The following is a 6,912-nucleotide window of genomic DNA, read 5'->3' on the forward strand; positions in this document are numbered from 1 at the left end:
ATCATGAAGAGGTGTTGGATCTTCTCAAATGCTTTTTCTCTGTCTGTGGAGATAATCATGTGGGTCTTATCCTTGTTCTTGTTCATTTGATGAACACTATTTTAAGGCAAGAATCAACCCAGAGCCCTGTAGTTGCATAGAATTTTGACACTATCAGAATGAGTACAGATGCAATCTGGTTCAACAGCAGACATCTAGGGATCAATGGACTAAGAAAATCAAAGAAGTTGGGGGACCAGAAATTAATAGGTATAGGGAGAATTGTGAAGAGAAAATAAGATTAGAGAAAAGTAGGGAGGGAAAGGGAGAGAGGGAAGATAGCTAAGGACTAAATTTAGAGAGAGAGAAAAGAGAAAGAAAGGAGAAAAAGATAAACAAAAAGGAAAACCGTAAAAGAAATAAAAAATGAAAAACTTTAAAAAATTATGTAAGTATAAAAATAATACAATTAAAGGAACTAAGGTCGTGAAATTGCAAATTAAGTAAATGATGTCTGAATGAAGAATGCACAAAATGAAGGATAAGACCTAATAATCAAAGATGGGTACGTATCTGGGAATGAACAACAACAATTAAGTAAAGCAAAAAATGAAGAGGGCCAAAAGGGAAAAGAGAAAAAAAAAGAATAAAAAAATAATGAAAAAAGTAGAAAAAATTAAATTAAAATAATTAAGTAGAATAAAGAATTCTAGGGATACAGGTGGACCCATTGCAACAATGAGATGTACAAGACATTATGTCAAAAAACGAACTCTACATCTTTGGCGGGGGAGAGGGGCAGGGGGTGGGAAGCGGGGGATGGGAGGGCAGGGATGGGAAGGGGAAACAAAACAATGCTTGATAAGAAATGCACTCATTACCTTGCTCATGTAATTGTAACCCTTCTGTGCAGTATTTTCACAAAAAAACTTATTAATAAAAATAATTCTTTGATTTATTTGAGAGATCTTTGACTCCCCTGTGTTCATTACCAGTCTCTTGGTGGGGGTCCCTGATTTGCTTGTGGAGTTTGGTTTTCATGTGGCTTAGCTGGTTTTTTAAGTCAGTTTGTTTGAGCAGATAGAATGAAGCTCTGCCTTACCAGGATGGGGGACTTTATGACCCTCCTCCCAGTCTGGTTCAGTGGGCGGGCTGTGTGTGTCCCACAGGAGATAGCGGATTCCTCTAGCTAGGAGTTGCTGTGAGGGAGCTTGTATGTGGGTAGGGTTGTGTACTGTCAGCACTCAGTAGCTTTTCCATGAGGTGCTAGTTCCTGAGACATTCTTGTGGCTCAGCCTGGAGCCACACTCAGGATTTATGCTGTATCCAATTTTGAATTGTTTTACGTTTACCCTCCTGCAGCTGGAAGAGCTGCGGTGCTGTGGAGGGGTGAGGTCACCTCTGGCTCTGTTTACCCAGTGAAGAAAGTCACCACGCCCTGGCCTGAGCTTTCTCTGCCTGAGAAGGGCAACTTTTCTCTGGGTAGAGCTGAACGCGGCTGGTCAGGTTCCTTTGACCTGCTGAAGAATGGATCCTAGTGTCAGCTTCTTAGGCTTGGGTTATGTGCTAGCTGCTCTGGCCTGGTCTTTGCCAGTATTAAAACTGGCCTTCGTCTCAGGTGGTGGGGAAGGGGCTACCTTCCAAACGCTGCTTTGTGAAAAGGAGAGGGAATGTGAGTGAGGTACTCAAGCCTTTCCCTTGATTTCGGCCATCTTTGGTCTGCGTCCATCTGTGGTCAGCAGGATGAAGACTTCTGTTCCTCAGTTCGTACTGGCGGTGAGTAGAAGCCGCTCTCACTCCGACTCAAGTGCCTTTGTCCCAGGCTCTGTCTATTGATATGGCAGCAACGGCAGGCACTGCAGCCAGCTCCATCACTACTGGCGTTGCTGCTACCACAACAAATCCTCAGATCTGTTTCCTTAACCAAACTGCCTGGATTTTTCCTCTCTGGGCAAACTTTCTATACTATGATGGCGCACTTGGTGTGATTTTCTAGCCTTGGATTTTTCACTGGAACACTAAAACTGGTTTCTTCCTGAGAGCTCGTTTAGCTTCCAACTGCTCCTCTACCATATTCTTCCCATCTCACCCACTATTATTTTTCAAATCTTACTCATGCCCTTCCTTGCTATGGTTAAAAATTGGTGCTTGGTTAGAAATATTTAAGGCAAATAGCTATTTTTGTGTGTGCTGGCATTAGGCCTTGAATTCAAGGGACTCATTCTTTCACTTGATTTTTCTTTTCATGGGGTTTGAACTGTGGGTCTGGGTGCTGTCCCTGAGCTATTCGGCTCAAGGCTAGTGCTCTACCACTTGAGCCACAGCACCACTTCCAGTTTTCTGGTGGTAAATTGGAGATAAGCGTTTCACAGACTTTCCTGCCAAGGCTGGCTTTGAACCTTGATCCTCAAATCTCAGCCTCCTGAGTAGCTAGGATTACAGGTGTGAGCCACCAGCACCCAGTTCTCTCACTTGATTTTTTTTCACTGAAGGCTGGTACTCTACCACTTGAATTGCACTTCACTTTGACTTTTTGTTGCTTAATTGGATAAAATAGTCTCTTGGATTTGTCTGCCCACACTTGCTTCAAATCACAATACTCAAATCTCAGTCTCTCAAGTAACACTAAGATTAAACGTGTGAGTTACCAGGGCCTGGCTCTAGGCACACAGTATTTTTAAAATATAATTTTATTGTTATTATTAAGGTGTTGTAGAGAAGGGCTAACTTTTCATAAGTCAGGTAATGAGTACATTTCATTTTGGATAATGTCACCCCTTCATTTTTCTCCAGTTCCCCCTTCCCATCCCTGTTCACAAATTCATTTCCTACATAATGTCTATTGAATTTCACGACTCTTTGTACTTGTTCTTCCTTTCTCCTTCCATTTCTTTGCCCCTATGTCTCCCTCAAAAGACAGAAAAATAACCAACAAAAAAAACCAATAATAACTTTAAAAAAGCTATTTTCCCATTTCCTAGAACTCATTTCAATAAATGTATTTTAAATGTTCAGATGTGCTATGCCTTTTGATTCCTTTTCTAAGAGTATCCTCCTTTAGCCTATTTGTGTGTGAATGATTAGAGTCTTACATAATTTATACTTAGGCAGACCATTTTTATTCAAAAACATCACTATAACAGCAGTGAGTAATGTGGTCTACTAAAGCTGGTACATTGTATTATACTCTGAATTAACCATCACTGGAATCAATCATTTGGTACTTGAAAACTCTACAATCATTTGCAAATTGCGAGGTTTGATTTTTGCTTGTTTGTTTGTCTGCTAAGCCAGTCCTGGTGCTATAAATCAGGGCCTGGACACTATCCCTGCATGTTTTTGCTCAAGGCTAGTGCTCTACCACTTGAGATACAGCTCCACTTCTGGATTTTTCTTTTGTGGTTTATTATTAGAGATTAGAGTCTCATGGACTGTCCTGCCTAGGCTGGCTCCAAACTGAGATCCTCAGATCTCACCTTCTAAGTATCTAGGATTACAGGCATGAGCCACTAGTGCCTGGCAATTACAAAGTTTTTATAGTGCTTCAGCTACATTATCTAAGGAAAAATATTGATATTACAGAAGACATAAAGAATAAATGGAATTATTTTTATGAAGAGCAAGATCCATTTCCTACTATGTTAATTAGTTTGATCTTTTATGTCTATACTGTAAATAAAGACATCATTGAAATAAGGATGACATTTTGAGAGGATGATTTGGGGTGTAATATAATATATATATATATATATATATATATATATATATATATATATATATATACAAAAAATGTGAGACAACATACCATAAAGGTATTTGAATACTCATGTTTATAGCAGCATTGTTCACAATAACCACATTATGAAATCAGTGGAATGAACCTAGGGGTTCAACAATGGATGAATCAATAAAGAAAATTGTATATATATATAGAGAGAGAAATATATAGAGAGAAATATATGAATACTATATAGCTTAAAGAAGAATAACATGTCATTTGCAAGAAAATGGATGAAAGTGTAAATCATAATATTGAGTAAGTTAGGCCAAGTTCACTAAGCCACATATGAGAAATATGGAATTTATTCACTCATATGTGGAAACTAGATCTGAAATGAAAATAATAATTATTATAATAATAGGACATGAGGTTGCTTTGGTGTGGAGACTTATTTCACCTTGCCCAGCTCTTTTATTACATATTTACATTGAGTTTTCTAGATATATTCATTCCCTGTTTCTTTTTTCATTTATCCACTCCTCTCTTCCTTACAATCTCACTTCAGCTTCTTGGTAATGATTTTGTTAAAACTGTCAATTGCTTGAAGGCTTTAGTCCATGGAATTTCACCTGTATATACTATACTTTTTTCCACCAAATCCTATATATAAGTCAAAAAGATCAGGGGTAAAGGAGTTTGAAGGAACAACAAGACATCTCTGAGTTTCAGTCATCTTGATTTCCTAGGTGTCTTGTGTATAGATCCTTACCCACAACCACACCAAAAGCATGCTAAAGCAGACAGGCAGGAGAGATGAGGGGCTTCCTTGAAGTGAGTTAATTGTCATGCTGAGATAATTCTGGTCATCCCAGAACTAGGGATTCCTGAATAGATAGCTCACTGGTCCCCAAGAGAAAATTGGGCCCAGGAGCTGGCAACACAGCCCTGTCTACCTCCCTTCAGCACTGTCAATCCCATGAGGATCAGCATCTTAGTTTTCTGCCATCACTGCTTGTGAAGCCTCTGGAACATCTTGCTTTCCTGCTGTTTCTGTGATTGCCAGTTCTCCAACTCCTGCCTCTGTCGCCGGCACAAAGCCAAGCTGGTTAGTATCTAGGCTGAAAGTCAAACCATTAAGGCCCTACACTAACTTTTCCCTTGGGATGCCATTCCTCTCCCTAATCATCCCAACAATGAAAGGCTCATTACCCCAGCAGTATCAATGTATGCAAGAAAACTGATTTTTTATGTGATCTGTCATGTGAGAGGGAGAGTTTGGTGCCCCTGTTAACTGTGTAAGGTGCTATGGGGTCAAGGAGCCTGTGTCTCAGGGGGTCTAGGAACACTTTCTCCTTCTGAGGGAACCTTAGCCTTACCCTTGTTGTCTCACACTCTTCTCTCCCTTGCAATGCTGTCGGAACAGCCCCTCTGGCAGAGGTGAAGAGACACTGAAACTGACATCACAAAGCACTGTCCTTAGTTCTTCTTCTTCTGAAGATTGATTGTCCATCATGTTCGCCTGGGAAGCAGCTGTAGAGGTTATCTTCAGACTCTCAGAAATCAATACTGGATCTCTTATCTAAAGCAGACCCGTAGGGATCCTAACTGGAAAACCATATAAGGTTTTCATGTCTAGATGGGAAAGTGAAGAGGATAGTTTTCAATAACTGGAATGTTGCATTGAATGTGGGAGGCCAGAAGAGAGACTGTGACAAAAGGGGACAAAATAAGAAAGTCCTTGATGATTCATTTTATTTTATCTTTCTGACCCTCTTCTTCCTAGGAGTCAATAAGGAGTGATAATGAGACCCACCCTGGGGAGGAAAGGGATGGTAGGGGAAAAATAAAGGAGAGTGTAACAATGCTCAATAGGAAATGGACTCATTACCTTGCTCATATAACTGTAACTCTTCTGTACACTATCTGTACGATAAAATATATTAAAAAAATTAAAAATCAGACCCACTCTGTAGGCTTCTTCTGAGGATTCCATGAGATAATATATGCCCAGAGCTTGGGACAGTGGATATCACACCATGATCATTTCTAGAGTGATAGCTAGTATTCTTTCCTTTGTGTGGTAGGTCCTGAGATAGGTGTCTTGGAATTAATGTCTGGCCTACATTTCATGCATTCATAGATAATCACATCTACTCTGTATATAAAGTTATTCAAACTAATACGATGGAGATTTATAGCCTTTTAAAAATTTGTAACCTAGAGCATCACATCCTCCTTTTGATTTTTTAAAATTGATGATTATAAAGCTGATGTACAGAGGGTTATTGTTTCATAAGTCAGGTAATGAGTACATTTCTTTTTGAACAGTGTTACACCTTCCCTTCATCTCTCCCAGTTTTTTTCTCTCCTGTTCCTGCCCACATGTGTAATTCATTTTCAACATACTGCCTACTGAGTACCACTGCTGCATTTGTTCACACTTTGTCCCTCCTTTCGATTTTTTCTCTCATAATAACTGGCATGAGTACTTTCTGAGGACCCGTTCAGATACTCATCTAAATCTTTGTATGATATGCACTGAGAACTTAAGCAAATTTGATTTTCCCTAAATTGAAATGTAAAATATGATTTTAGAACCTTGACACATGGCTCTAGGACAAGGGCCTTTTTATGACTAACAAGTATCTCTTCTCTGTTTTCTCAACACTGTATATGTATTGCCAGATGTGACACCCAGACCCAATAATGGTCAGCAAGTAAAATATTGTTCAACTCCTGTTTTCTATGACCTTTCCAATAATTACCCTGGCATAACTATTGTTGAACATGTGTTCAGCACATCATAATTCCAGAATCTTTGTCTTCTCACTTTTGCATGTATGCTTCTTACCTGAGGTAGGCAAGATAGTGAAAATATGTTGTGTAGCACAAAGGAATCTCTGCACCTAAAGGAACCAGTGGGACATTTTAAGAACAGAGAATATGAGGAAATTGGTACTAAAGTCTACATGAGGAGCATATAATCTAAGACCTGCAAAAGCTGGGTTTTTCTTGTGGATGTTTCCTAGTTAGCAGGTGGAGATAGGGTTGTTCTGAATCCCTCACAATGGACTTAAGCAGACATCCCATCACCATGACTTCAGCAGTCACACATACAGACCCCTGGACATCATGTCATGGCCTATCTCCCTGGAAGCCTTGCACATGAGCAGAGGACTGATTAGACCTCAGACAATAGTGTTTGAACAAGC

The sequence above is a fragment of the Dipodomys spectabilis genome, unplaced genomic scaffold (assembly GCF_019054845.1).
Source record: "Dipodomys spectabilis isolate Male_0828 unplaced genomic scaffold, ASM1905484v1 ptg000091l, whole genome shotgun sequence".
Lineage (NCBI taxonomy): Eukaryota > Metazoa > Chordata > Mammalia > Rodentia > Heteromyidae > Dipodomys > Dipodomys spectabilis.